Source organism: Symphalangus syndactylus, chromosome X, assembly GCF_028878055.3.
Source record: "Symphalangus syndactylus isolate Jambi chromosome X, NHGRI_mSymSyn1-v2.1_pri, whole genome shotgun sequence".
NCBI classification, from domain to species: Eukaryota; Metazoa; Chordata; class Mammalia; order Primates; family Hylobatidae; genus Symphalangus; species Symphalangus syndactylus.
In genome coordinates this window covers 152,519,274-152,534,267 of record NC_072447.2, presented here as the reverse complement: position 1 = coordinate 152,534,267, position 14,994 = coordinate 152,519,274, and the positions used below count along the sequence as shown (strand labels likewise).

Below are 14,994 nucleotides of genomic sequence, written 5' to 3'. Positions count from 1 at the left end.
GATCTCATTAAAGAACATTAAGAAAATGTCTGTCCATAAATGCCTCATGCAGTAAGACATGAGGCAGTTTGCCCCATTATTCAGGGTATATAAACCAAGTCTCCACTTAGGATCCAAAATGCCCAGTACTTTAAGAGAGTCAAAGGGAAAGACCATGCGCTTGTATTGCTTTTACAACTTAAAAAATCTACTTAGTGTAGAAAATTTCAGAAAATAGGTAAGTGTTCTAGTAACTCAAACTCTATCTGAGCCTGAAAGGTAAGTCAGAGGTCATGCAGGACGACCCAACCCCTGGCAACAAAACTCTCAGCATATGCCCAGAAACCTGGCTTTTGCTTAAGGATATCCAGAGCCTCAGAGCTTCCCATCTCCCAAAGCTCTTCCCATCATCCAACAGTCAAAGTATTAGTCTTTCCTTATATTGGACCAAATCTGTCTCCCCGTAATTCCTACATATTGGTCCAAGTTTCTAGGGGAAAAAAACAAAACAAACAACAACAACCAAAAAAAATGATGTTTCTATGGTTCTTTACACAGCACTTTCCACATACACGTTCTCATTGGACTATCTTAATAATCCTGTGAAGCAATTATTCCTACTACCCTTGTTTCACAGATGAAGACCTGGAGGCTAAGAGAGGTTCAGGAACTACTGAGGGTTGCAGAGTGGTGAAGTGCCAGAAGCAGGGCTTGAACTCAGGTTTTCTATCTCCACCTTTCATGGCATTTTCAGTATCCCTTGTTGCCTCAAACATTAAAAAGACAGAGAGAGAAATACGCTGCTTCTGCTTCCCCAGGGGAACAGCCCTTGAAGTCGAAAGGGGGTAGAATTATTGAAGATGCACTCTCCACACATTCTCTCTGAGAGATGTCTTACTATTCACTTGGGTTTAAACTGCCCAGACATAGAGGCCTGGACCTGTATTTCTAGCCTAGACACATCCTGAGTTCCAGAACAAAATAGCTACTCTCCCCTCTGGAAGTCCCACAGTACCTCAAATTCAGCAGGCTCCAAGCTGAATTTATCCAATTTTTTGTACATTCTATCTCCACTGTTCATTCCTGAACTTGGTCAAAAATACCACCATCTACTCAGACAGCCATGCCAGAAACCTGGAGAATTACCTTAGATACTTTTCTCTCCCTCACCAACCCTCCCCACAACATTGTAAGAGTTTCACCATTTTGCATCTGCCTCTTCCTCTCTGTCCTCACTGCTACTGCCTTACACAGTCCACCATATCTCTTAGATGAATTCAGTGACCTTCAAAATGGTCTCTAGGCATCTAGTAGCTTCCCTTTCAAATCTACCTGCCTCCATGTAGACTGTCACCAGAGTGATCCAACATGGCAGTCTATGTCACTCGTTGCCTCCACATGTGACTCTCAAATCTAGCTAATTAAGAAAATGCCGAAGTTCCCCAGATGATTTTAATAATTCAGCAATGTGTAGGAACTAATGGTGTACAAAGCAAAGTCTACGTACTCAATGATCTGAATCTTGCCTACCTCTCTAAGTCATCATTTCTGCCATTTTCCCCTTGGCAAGGAATACTCCAGCAATCCTAAAAACATACCATACTGGTTTGCACTTCTGTGCCCTGACTGGGGCTGATCTCTCAGCCTAGAATGTTATCTTTACCCTTGGCCAATCTCCAGCGAACCTTCAAAACTTAACTGAGGTGTCACTTCTTCAGGTAGCCTTTCACAACATTATCAGGCTGGATTAGGTGCCCCTCCTGTATGACTCCATAGCATCACACCAAGTTCTCTGTCATGACACTTAGAATATTGTGTTGAAATTATTTGATCATATGTCTGACAAGCCTATAAGCTCTCAAAACCAAGGAACATGTTTATTCATCACTGATAAGTACCTGTCACTTAGTAGGTGCTTAGTAAATGTTCACCTGAAATGGATCTAATTTCAAGTGTAGGCTCCATATTTGGCTAACTGTAGAGTTGAATTTTAGGAAACTTAATTCAGCTGCTTAGACCTCAGTTCGCCAAACTGTAAAATAGGCACAATACATCCCCATGTTTGGCCAGGTGTTGTGGCTCATGCCTATAATCCCAGCACTTTGAGAGGCTGAGGCAGGATGACCACTTGAGGCCAGGAGTTCAAAACATGCCCAGGCAACCCTGTCTCTACAAAAAAAAAAAAAAAAAAAAAGCCAGGCATTAGTGATGGTGCATGCCTTTAGTCCTAACTACTTGGGAGGCTGAAGCATTAGGATCACTTGAGCCCAGAAGTTCAAGGCTGCAGTGAGCTGTGATCGCACCACTGCACTCCTGCCTGGGCAAGAGTGAGACCCTGTCTCTCTACAAAGCAAAATAAAACAAAACAAAAACCTCCATCTTCATTCATACGCTAAACATGTGATTACTAAGGGACAGGCACTAGCTTCTGTGAAGATTTAATAAATTGAATAATGTATGTGAGAGTTTTTATAAACTCTCACATAGTATTATAAAGGTATTTCTGCAATTTTAGCTTCTGCTTAGTGTCTCAGCCAGAAATAATTTCATTCCCTAAAGCCAAAGTTAAGTAAGCTTTAGTCTCCATTAGGCTCACCAAGGTATCAGAGGAAGAAAGCCATGTGAACAAATATGAACCTCAAAGAGTCAATCCTTCAAGATGGATCCTAAGTGGCTAACTGGGCCTAAATTTAAAATACAGCCAGGCAGCCATTTGCTGACTAGAGGTCACACACATACTCTGAGTTTCCCAAAAAATCCCACCTCTCTTTAACTTTGGGACTTTCAGAGCTCACCTATACCAGCCAATTAGGGCTTAGCTGTATTTACCAATCAGAACTCAGCTGCATCAACCAACTAGAACTAAGCCCATTTCAATCCTTCATTTGCATAAATAAACCTGATTGGGAACTCAGGCAGAAACTTTTGCTATAAAACCCAAACACTCTCTTTGTTCTCTGAAACATAACTTCCTTTTATACAAAAGGCCGTGTCTCCTGAGTTTGCAAATTGTTCACTGGAATAAGGTATCTTTCCTCCGAATTCCTTTCAGAAAACATTTTTTTCACAGCCACTTAACTCAACAGGAACTACACTGGCCTAAACGAGACTGGAAGTGCACTCTGGGAAAGCATAACACAGTAAAAAGCCACTTTGGCAGAGGCAGCGCTAATCTCCTAAGGACACAGGCTTCACAAGTAAGCACTACTGAGGAAAGGTCACTGAGCTCCAATCCTTCTCCTCACTGACATCTGCCCTAACTTGTACTTAGATTTCCATAGTAAAGGGTGTGGATCCTGGTGGAGCAAGCAAAACTGAGCTAAAAAGCCGACTTCCAGAGACTCATCCAGGTCTTCCTGGGGCCTGTCTACTCAGGTGAGTACTGAGTCCCCTGAAATTATCCTGGGGAGGTCACTCCCAGGGGCAGTTTTAAAGTTTAGTCCCACAGAGCTGAGGGGAGCCAAATTGATTTGTTTGCCCTCAAGAATTTGAGCCCAGAGCCCTGCACTGTTCTTTACCCAAAAACACTGCTATCCCTGAGTGCTTGTATTCTGTAGGCCTAAAAGGGACCATAAAACTTCCCAAAGTCCTTGGACTAGAGGTTATTGGGCCTGTTCGAGGCTCTCACCCTCTACCATAGAGTTGCTCATTCTCTTGGGGTAAGTTCTAGTCTGAAGATTGCTTCTCAGAATCCCAAGCTCTGCAGGCTTCTATCAATAACACCATGTGACATCATTCCCAGGCCACTAAAGGAATCTGATCTCTCATTGCTCCAAAAGTGACTACTAAAGCAGGAGAGCTATCAGAAGTTATATACCAAGAGCCAAACGAGGAAGGGCTGGAAGCATTTCCTTTACATACAGAGCTCGCAGAAAGTATGTAAATCCACATTCACTGAAGCCGGTTCTTATCAACCATCCCTTTTGGATTCCAGCCATGTGATCGTGTCTACCTCCAAGGAATCTCAAATGGTGGTTCACTAAGTAAAGAAGGCAGGAAGAAGCGTCTGAGCAGAGGGAACACATTAAAAGACAGAAGAATATTTCTGGAGTGACAAGAGACAAAGCTGAAGAAGTAAGTAGGGAGCAGTACAATATGACAGGCTAAAGAGCTTAAACTATATCCTTTAGAAAAGTAAGTAGCCACCAGGGAGACTGTAAATATTGTTGTACTTGTTCTTATTTTGATTTGTTCTTTGCAGTGAAATGGCATGACTAAATTTTCAATTTAGAAATTCACTTTGTGTCAGTAGACTGCACGAAGCAGGTTGGGGGGCATGGTAAGAGACTAGACAGAAAGGCAAGATTGAAAATCATTGAAATAGTCTAAATGAGAGATGATAAAAGCCTGGACAAAGAAGCAGCATGGGGATAAAGACAGAATATTAAAGAGAGTTTTAGAATAGTACTGACTTGGTGAATATTTGGCTTTAGGGGAGAGGGAGAAAGGAGGGGAATGATGGTCAGATGTATGTCCTGAGAACCCAGATGGATGATCTTGCCACTGACTGGAAATATGAGAGGAGGAACAAGTTTGGGGGCAGCTAAGGTGGGGCGAGTTAAGTCTGGACATGTATCCAATTGCACATCTATTCTACAAATGTCCATCTATCCAGTTGGACATCTGTCCTACAGATAGTTTGATATATGTGTCTGAAGTTTTCAGAATATTCCAAGGCTAGAAATATTTATTTGGGAGTTATGTGTGTAAGTGATAGTTCATATCTTAAGATTACATACAAATAGCCAAGAAGGAAGGTATACATTGATTTGTAAAAGATTGTGGGCCGCTGGACACAGTGGCTCATGCCTATAATCCTAGCACTCAGGAAGGCCAAGGCAGGTGGATCGTTTGAGCTCAGGAGTTCAGAAGCTCAAGACAAGCCTAGGCGACATGGTGAAACCCTTTAGCCAGGCATGGTGGTGTGCACCTATGGTACTGGCTACTCAGGAGGCTGAGGTGGGAGGATCACTTTAGCGCAGGAGGTGGAGGTTGCAGTGAGCTGAGATCATGCAGATAGGTAATTTAAGGGGCAGATAAGAATAATCTGAAATAAAGCGATCAAAGACAGGAGAACCAGAAGAGTAAGGGATCAAAAAAGTCAGAAGAGGATAGAGATCAGGAAGGAGAGAATACAAAGTAAAGAGAAAACATTTACAAAATATTATGAAAGTAATGTGGAACTTCGCAACAAACTCATTCTTTCCTATCTCATTTCTCTTACATGTAAATATGATGCCAAATTGAAAGTCTGGATGATTAGAAGAATAGTCGTACAATTAACAGAAATAAGGAACACAGAGGAAGAATAAATTGGGAGGAAAGATGATGAATTTCAGTTGTGACACACTGATTCTGCAATTAGGGCATTAATGGCTAAGAAACAGATGGGAAACTGTGACAATCTCAGGAGAAAGGTCAAAGTTGGAAGTAAATATTGGAAATCATCTGCACAAAGATTTTAGTGAAATCCATGAAATTCCCATGGAAAAGAATATCAAAAGTGAAGAGAAAAAGAAGATATACAAATGGTCAATAAGCACATGAAAATATGTTCAATGTCATGAGTCATTACGAAAATACAAGTCAATCATAATGAGACACCAGTTCACACCCACTACAATGGCTATAACAAAAAATACTGATGACAACAAGCATTGGTGAGGATATGGAGAAAATGGAACCTGTCTACACTGCTAGTGACAACGTAAAAGCCACTAGCAATGTAGGAGGCATGGCAATATAAAATGGTGCAGCCGCTTTGGAAAAGTTGTTCAGTTTCTTAGAATTAAACATTGAGTTATCATATGACTCAGCAATTCTACTGCTGGGTATCTACTCAAGAGAAATGACAACATATATTCACACAAAAACTTCTACCAGGCCGGGCATGGTGGCTCACGCCTGTAATCCCTGCACTTTGGGAGGCTGAGGCAGGTGGATCACCTTGGTCGGGAGTTTGAGACCAGCCTGATCAACATGGAGAAACCCCATCTCTACTAAAAATACAAAATTAGCTGGGCGTGGTGGCACATGCCTGTAATCCCAGCTACTTGGGAGGCTAAGGCAGGAGAATCACGGAGGTTGTGGTGATATGAGATGGCACCATTGCACTCCAGCCTGGGCAACAAGGGTGAAACTCCGTTTCAAAAAAAAAAAAAACTTCTACCAAATGTTCATAACAACATTATTTACAATAGCCAAAAGGAAGTAACTCAAGTGTCCATCAAGTGATAAATGAATAAACAAAATGTGGTATATCCATATGATGGAATATTAGCCATAAAAAGAAATTGGACTTTAGTAAAATTAAACCAAAAACCTTATGCTCTGTGAAAGGTACTGTTAAGACAATGAAAACAGAATCCATAGAGTGTGAGAAATATTTTCAAAACACATACCTGATAAAGGATTTGTATCCACCATATACAAAAAGAAAACAATCAATTTAAACATGGGAAAAATATCTAAACAGACATCGCATCAAAGAAAATGTATGGATGGCAAATAAGCATGTAAAAAGATATTCAACATCATATGTTATCAGAGAATTGCAAATTAAAACCATGAACTACCAGTACAAACCTATTAGAATGACAAAAATCCAAACAACTTACAACACCAAATGATGGCGAGGATGTAAAGCAACAGGAACTCATACATTGCTGGTCAGAATGCAAAATGACAAAGCCACTTTGGAAGCCAATTTGGCAGTTTCTTACGAAGATAAACATAGTCTATGCTCACCGGTATTTACCTAAATCAGGTGAAAACTTATGTGCCCACAAAAACCTGCACACAAATGACTGAAGCAGCTTTATCCATAATTGCCCCAAATTGGAAGTAACCAAGACGTTCTTTAAAAGGTGAATGGATAAACTGTGGTAAATCCATACAATAGAATATTATTTAGCCATAAAAAGAAATGAGCCATTAAACCAAAGAAAGACAGGGAAGAAGCTTACATGCCTATTACTTAGTGATAGAAGCCTCTCTGAAAAGATTACATGCTGTATGATTCCAATTATATAACATTCTGGGAAAGGCAAATCAAAAGATCAGTGGTGGGTAGGTGTTCACAGGGAGGAGGGAAAGACTGCCCTAAGTCCCCTGTGTTTTACCTTTTCATCAAAACTACTCTGTGTGATACTGTAATGGTAGATATATGACATTAGACATTTGTCAAAACCCATAAAACTGTACAACACAAAGAATGAACCCAAATGTACGGACTTTAGTTAATCATAATGTGTCAATATCAATTCATCGATTATGACAAATGTACCACACCAATGCAAGACGTTTGTGGGCAAAACTATGGTCAGGAGTGGAGAGGAGGGCAGTATAAGGGAATTCTCTGTAGTATCTGCTCAATTTTCTGTAAACTTAAAACTGCTCTAAAAAGTAGTCTGTTAATTAAAAACGAAAACTTAAAGAGAATAAAGTGCTGCTACATGCTACAATATGGATGAACCCTGAAAACGTTACACTAAGTGAAAGAAGGCAGCCATAAAAGACCATACAGTGTGTGATTCCATTTATATGAAAGGTCCAGAATAGGGGAATTCTATGGAGACAGAAAGTAGATTAGTGGTTATCTAGGACTAGTGGGGGGAATTAAGGGGAAATAGAGGGTGACTGCTAACAGGTATGGGGTTTCTTTCCAGGGTTTTGAAAATGTTATAAAATTTATTGTGGTGGTTGTGGTGATGGTCTAGAGCTCTATGAATACACTAAAAATCACTTTAAGTGGGTGACTTGTATTCATATCTCAATAAAACTGTAAAAATGGTAACGAGTTTTAAAATCTCAATAAAAAGGACAATTTTCTAGGAAAATTAGCTAACTGAAATCACAAAGAAGTAGAAAACATGGGGAAAAATAGGGTGTTAGAAATTTTCCTCCGATGATTGTTACAGTGCCCAGACAGCTTTATGAGCAAGTTCTTTTTAATTTACAAAGAACAGGTAATTTCCATGCTCTAAAAGTGGTTCTCATTATAAAGTAAAAGAAGGAATAAGCCCATTCATTTTATAAAATTAAAGTTATCCTGATCACAAAACCTGACGAACACCCACACAAATACACAGAGAAAAAAAACTGAAGACTAATGTCACTTAGGAATATAGATGCAAAAATCCTAAATGAAATGCCAGCAAGCCAAATCTGGCAAGACATTATGAGCAAGGAGGGATTATTTCAGGAGTGCAATTTACTGTTAGGAAGTCTAGACATATAACTCATCACAACAATCAGTTGAAGGAGAAAACCTGAACAAATGACAAGAAATTAATATTTTAAATTTATTTTTTAAATCTATTAATAAACAAGGAAAAACCTATACCAAAACATAAAATTGGGCAAAAAAGAAAAAAATAGTTCAGTTTTACTTGTAATTAAATAAATGTTAATTTTAAAATATGATAATCAATTCTTTGTAGTCAAATTGGCAAAATAGTAATATCAAGAATTTGGAAAAAAAAGGATATACCAATATTCTGCCTCTAAGATAAAAACTGTTATAGGAACATTTAGCAATAACCATGAAAAGGCTTAAAAATTAACATACAGGCGAAACACAGTTGCACGTCTAGGAATTTCTTCACAGGGAACAATCAAGGACTTGGAAAGGCATAGTCACACACTACTTACCTCTGCATTGTTTATAGTACAGAAAAACAGAAAGTAACTGAAATGTCCAGCATTAGAAGATTCATCAAATAAATTCTGGTTTGTTCATTCAATGAAATGCCATGTAACCAGTGAAGGTAAAAAAGAACAATGAACTTAGGTATTCTGAATACATTCAGTAAAAAAAGCTTATGAAAGAGCATGTAGAATACAGAGAAAAGAAGGCTGGATGGTTACAATAAAATGTTAATAGTAGCTGTCTCTGAGTGGGAAGAATACAAGTAACTTATATGCTGTCTTTTTTGTATATCTGTGATTTTGTACATGTTCTATAATAAACATATATTACTTTGGTAAAGAAAAATATAAGAGTGTATTTTAATGTATATATTCTTAACTAAGAAGTTTCGCTGCTAGAAATTTATCTTTAAAATCAGACTTTTACAAGATTTATGTATAGGAACACACATTATTATAAAAGCAAAAAAAGGAAACCAACTAAATGTCTAGCAATAGCAATTATGAAGTATGAAATAACTATGGCTATACAATGGAATACTAGGCAGCTATTAAAAGTCATGAGGTAGAAGAACATATAATGACAAAGAAAATTAAGCAAAAAGGCAGATTATAAAATAGTAAATACAAAATGAGGCTAATTATTTTTTTATTTTATACATTTTTAATTTTTTTAATTTTTAATTTTGTGAGTAGTTAGTATGTATATATATGTATATATATAAAGGGTATAATTTTTAAAAATAAAACAATATGGAAAAAATACTGGAGGGAAATATACCAAAATGAACATCAATTACAGTTCTCCCGAAGCCAAAGAACCACTGGTAATGTGTTTATTTTCACCGTCCTGCATTTTACAAACTTTCCACAATAGATTTTAAACTCTAGGCATTTGAGGAGCAAGGAGCGAGAAAAGGTATACAACCATAGTAATCCTCTCTGCTGCCATTATACTAGGCATTTATAGTATCCCATAACTGAATGCAAGAATTGCTCCTGTATAAATGGGAAGAACATGGATTAAAACAAATGTGAAAAGGGGCAATGTACTAATATGTTGTCTGCATAATTTTTTAAAGCATAAACATACATCCGGAAACCAACATATTACAAGGTTAAGAATGGTTACTTCTTGTTGCTAGGAATGTGGGTAATGGTTAATTTTGTGAGTGTGATTTTCTTTTTTTTTTAATTTTTGAAAAATAAAAAAATAAAAATTAAAACCAAATGAGAGACCTATAAATATTTCCAATCACTGGTGTTGGGGCAGTGTCAGTACACTTCCTCCTCTGCGTCTGAGACTGTGGGAGGAGCCCAGTCAGTCCCCGGGATGGGAGGGAACATTCACAGCCACTGCTTTCCTCCCCTGGTCTCAAGAGGCTGAACACTGGTGCCTTCTCAGTGAAATAACACAGCGATGCTAGTCTCTCCATTCACTGTATGCCAGGGAGCCCCTAATCCTATGGCAACAGCCCCATAAATCAGGCTCATGGACCCCTAACCCTTCAGAGCTCCCAGTCGGCAGAGTTCTCTCCCATGCCATGGCCCTCTATTCTGGCTTCTGTACCCTGCCATGAGACCGGGAGCTCCTGGAGGGCAGGGCCTGTAGTTTAGCTCAAAGCTTGCCTCTGTGACTACCCTAGTGCCTTGCGTAGAGTGGATATTCAATGAACATTTATGAGACTTTGAAAGGCAGGCAGGTATGAAACATCATCTTGGTGCCTGACTTGGGAATAGAGGAACATGGATACTAGCATGTATCCATGAAGCCTTTCATCCTCTCAGGAAAAGCACAACCCAGCCCATGGCTTGGCTACTTCTTGACACGTGCACGGGTGCAGTAGTCTCATGGATGAGAATGCCACCTAGTGGCATGGATGTGGTACTCTAGTGGATGAGAATGCCACCACAGTAGGCATGGGCAGTGATGAAAGCAGGTCAAAGAACAAATTAAACATTGTTCAAACAGATCTTCTTTGAAATAAAGATACACAAACCATCACAATAAGTGGAACAGTGGGGGCTGGATGAGGTGTCTATATGAAGGCATGGCAGCTACAAAGTCAATATAGCATCAATATACAAATTTTACCTGTGATGCAATAGGTTTCCTTTGTTTCAAACTGAAGGAAGACATTCCATCTCACTGCCAAAGGCTTACAAATTAACACTGAGGGTCAGGGTTCATGGTACTTACTCAAGGTTCCTGTGGATGCTGTTGTAGTCCCATAACTTTAAAATCATTCTATCATCTTGGAGTACTTTCTCTTAGTGGGGAGATGATGGAATTTGTTGATCATAAGAAGTATATAATGGGAGAAATCTCCTTTGCTAAAGGTTCATGTAATGAAAGTTATGAAAAAACCTTTTTTTCATTAAAGCAAACTAATTTTTCACTGAAGAAAAAGTAATTATTTAAATGTTTAAAGAAACAACTTTTTTCATTAAAGCAAATTAATTCTTTAAATATGTCGGAATGTCTCCAGGTACTGACTAGTGTTCTTAGAAAAAAAAAATTTAAGAACAGAAAAATTCAGATCAAAAGAACACAGCCCTTATCTTTCCCCCTTCAAATATAAGTCAAATAGTGGCTGTGAAACTGAGTGCAGGGAAATCCCTCCATTTTTTATAACATCAAAATGGAATAAGGCTTCATTGCTAAAGCTCATACATACCAGGTCTGAAAGCACATATGGGTTAAATATCTCAGACTTAGTTTGTTTGAAATGATGTTCTTGCTTTCAATATGATCAACTAAAGACAGTTACTCTGGACTTAGAGCTTCATGGAACAACATAGACTTGATTATGCCAAAAGCACTTTACACAGCTTGAGAAGTCCACTCTTAACAGGTGCCTTTGGAAGTCAAGACAAAGGATTTTTTAAAAAATTGAGCTGGAAGAGATCCTGACCAGTATAACTAGACAGCCTGTGGAATTCAAGAGGTAACAGCTTATCTGCTTTTAAACACTAATACAATAAGAGAGTTCAGAATAAAGTTGGACAACCGCCATAACATCTTTTATCGAAACTGTTGCGAGTTTCTAACTGATCTTTCTGTTTTCACTTGACCCAATTTGGCCAAACCCACACAGCCTAGCACAGGCTCATAATTCTACCATTATGAGCCTGTGCTCCAGCCAAACTCAATTTCTCACTGTTCAACTGTATCAATATTTGTTTTACCTCTCTAGCAGTGAAAAAAATTGAGTCACCCCAAAAGGTTGTTAGGATCATTCTCAAGTACTGTAAAAACCCTGTCCAGAAGAGACATATCCTGAGACATGCGGTCACACAGGACTCTGCCTTTGAAAATACAGATCCATGGAGGATGAGACAAGAGTTTATACCTCTCTGCACCTGACCTGAGTTGTTTTATTGCTTGTTATGCTACTGACTAATCCAGTGCTTCCCAAACATTTTTGGAGTTTTGACATTTCACTGTTTCTAAGCAAAACAATTGTTTGTATTGTTTTTATAAAATGTACCTATCCTACCCCCAAGAATGCTGTAACTTTTCAAAAAAAATTAAAGTTAATTAAAATGAATTTGGCTTTGAGAAATTCAGAACAATTTTGTGAGGTACTTTGAAATCCTATGAAACACTCTAGAATTCCCAAAACAAGGAGTTGAGAATAACTATTTTGGCAAATATGTTTGTCTCTCCATGCTTTGTTATTCCCACCTATAAAATGAAACTAATGATGCTCCTACTCTTTCCCAAGTTTCCCAGTCTGTATATTATGAGAATCCAGGCTTATAGAAAGAACTTTGCTTTCCCCAGGATAAAGGATTTCCATCTAACCCAGATAAAGAAATTTAACTACAACTCTAAAATCTCCTTATGAGATTAACATTCTAAATGTTACCAGCAAAGTATGAGATACTGTAACATTACCTGATAACACAGAGACATAAAATTCTTTCAGGCTGCAAAAAGCTATTTATGTTACTAAACTTACATTTGAAGATCATAGTGCTTGAGAAAGCGTAGATCCAACATCCAAACATAGTTGCCATTGGGAAGGAACTGCCTTTAGCTTCTGTGAACAGAGGAATCTCTTCTGAGGTAGGGATGGGAGTTCAGGACTCTGAGAAGATAACATGTCATAATTTCCACTGGGTTCTCTGTTGAAATGTTTCTTTCTGCAGAGAGATTAGAAGTGCAGCACTGGGAGGAGAGGCTGAAAAACAAACATAAGCCTCCCTTGTTGGAGTACATTTTATCCCCACAAAGTTATTTTGTTTGTGATCACAATTCAGTGAATTCTTTTTGATAGAATTCTTTTATTGCAACTGTCTCTAAGAGGCTAAATTTCTCCAAGCAGCACTCTGGAGAATCCCAGCATTAGACAATAATTATAAATAAGAGTTCTACAAGTAACCAGAGACCCAGGCCAAAGGGAATGTGATAGGCCATACAGGGTACTGCTCTGCCTCCAGGCTGGATAAGAACCCTAACCCAAATGGACTGGGAAAGAGTCCATGTCATTCTAAAATAATAACAGGAAAGAATCTGTTATGGATTGAATGTGTCCCTGCAAAATTTATATGTTTAAATCCTGACCCCTAAGGTGATGGTAGTAGGAAATGGGTCCTTTGGAAGGTGATTAGATCATGAGGGTGGGACCATCATAAATGAGATAAGTACCCTTATAAGAAGAGGCCAGAGAGCTAGCTCACTCTCTTTCTTCTGTGTGAGAACACAGTAAGAAGATGGCCATCTGCAACCCCAAAGAAGGTCCTCACCAGAACTCATATTAGCACCCAGATCTAAGACTTCCAGCCTCCAGAACTATGAGAAATAAATTTCTGTTGTTTTCAAGTCATCCAGTTTATGGTACTTTGCTTTGGTAACCCAAACCTTTCTGCATGAGGCAGAATCCAAGAGTTAGAGATTTGAGAGTCAGAAAACACCTCCAGAGATCACTTGTTGTAGCCTTTTGCAGAGAACAAAGGTATTATATTAATTTTCTGTAGGCCTAATGTTAAGGTATCCTTACGTGAAAATAACTAATGTGACATAAGCTACATATAGTATACAATCTCAAATAACATGATTACACAACTTATTAAGATCCTATGACTATCTTTTGCATATAAAAAAGAAGTTGGCATAAATTAGTTCTTAGCTAATGTAAAAGTATTGAACAGTCCTCTGTGCTTTTTTTTTTTTTTTTTTGAGACAGAGTCTCACTCTGTTGCCCAGGCTGGAGTGCAGTGGCTCGATCTTGGCTCACTGTAACCTCCACCTCCCGAGTTCAAGCGATTCTCCTGCCTCAGCCTCCCGAGTAGCTGGGATTACAGGCACCTGCCACCACACCTGGCTAATTTTTATATTTTTAGTAGAGATGGGGGTTTCATCATGTTGGCCAGGCTGGTCTTGAACTCCTGACCTCAAGTGATCAGCCAGCCTTGGCCTCCCAAAGTGCTGGGATTACAGGCATGAACCTATTGAGCAACTGCTTAGGTTAACCTACTCCTGCTTTTACCCAGAATCACAGGTGACTTTGAGCTTTCAGAAGAGGAACTATCCCTTAAAAGACCCCAAAGAAACCTTGGAGTGATAGAACAACACTTCATTTTCCCTAGGAATTTCTACGTGTTTAGAGAAGGAGATCTAGATTAAACCAAGCCACTAACTAGACATACTAACAGGAGCTGCAAGTTTCCCAGATCATAAGCCAGGCAAAACCACACACAATTCCTGCAAGAATGGCCATAATTTAAAAATTAAAAAATAATAGATGTTGGTGTGGATGTGGTGAAAAGGGAACACTTTTACACTGCTGGTGGGAATTTAAACTACTATAACTACTACAGAAAACAGTATGGAGACTCCTTAAAGCACTAAAAGTAGATCTACCATTTGATCCAGCAATCCCACTACTGACTATCTACCCAGAGGTAAAGAAGTCATTATATGAAAAAGACACTTGCACATGCATGTTCATAGCAGCACAATTTGCAATTGCAAAAATATGGAACCAGCCTAAATGCCCATCAACTAACGAGTGAATAAAGAAAATGTGAGATATATACATATACACATACATATATATACATATACATATATATACACATATATATACGTATATATACATATATATGTATATGTGTATATATATATATCCCGCATATACAATAGAATACGATTTGGCCATAAAAAGGAATGAAATAATGGCATTTGCAGCAACCTGCATGGAGTTGGAGACCATTATTCTAAGTGAGTAACTCAGGAATGAAAAACCAAACATTTTATGTTCTCACTTATAAGTGGGAGCTAAGCTATGAGGACACAAAGGCATAAGAATGATATAATGGACTCAGGACTCATGGGTAAGGGTGGGAGGGGGGTGAGGG

General features: G+C 38.6%; 1 protein-coding gene across 3 annotated transcripts in view; it reads right to left on the bottom strand.

The window, feature by feature from the left end:
- LOC129475109 (uncharacterized) overlaps nucleotides 1–14,994 on the bottom strand; it is a 56,578-nt gene that overhangs the window by 22,217 nt on the left and 19,367 nt on the right. The window contains exons 6-7 of one of the 3 annotated variants that reach the window (XR_010119580.1): nucleotides 12,594–12,777; nucleotides 10,829–10,962 (exon numbers count right to left, since the gene is read on the bottom strand). The gene's annotated coding sequence lies outside the window, so the exon portion shown is untranslated. Of the gene's footprint in view, nucleotides 1–9,214; nucleotides 10,963–12,593; nucleotides 12,778–14,994 lie in introns of those variants that run through there. The other 2 variants (XR_010119581.1, XR_010119582.1) reach the window with 2 other exon arrangements.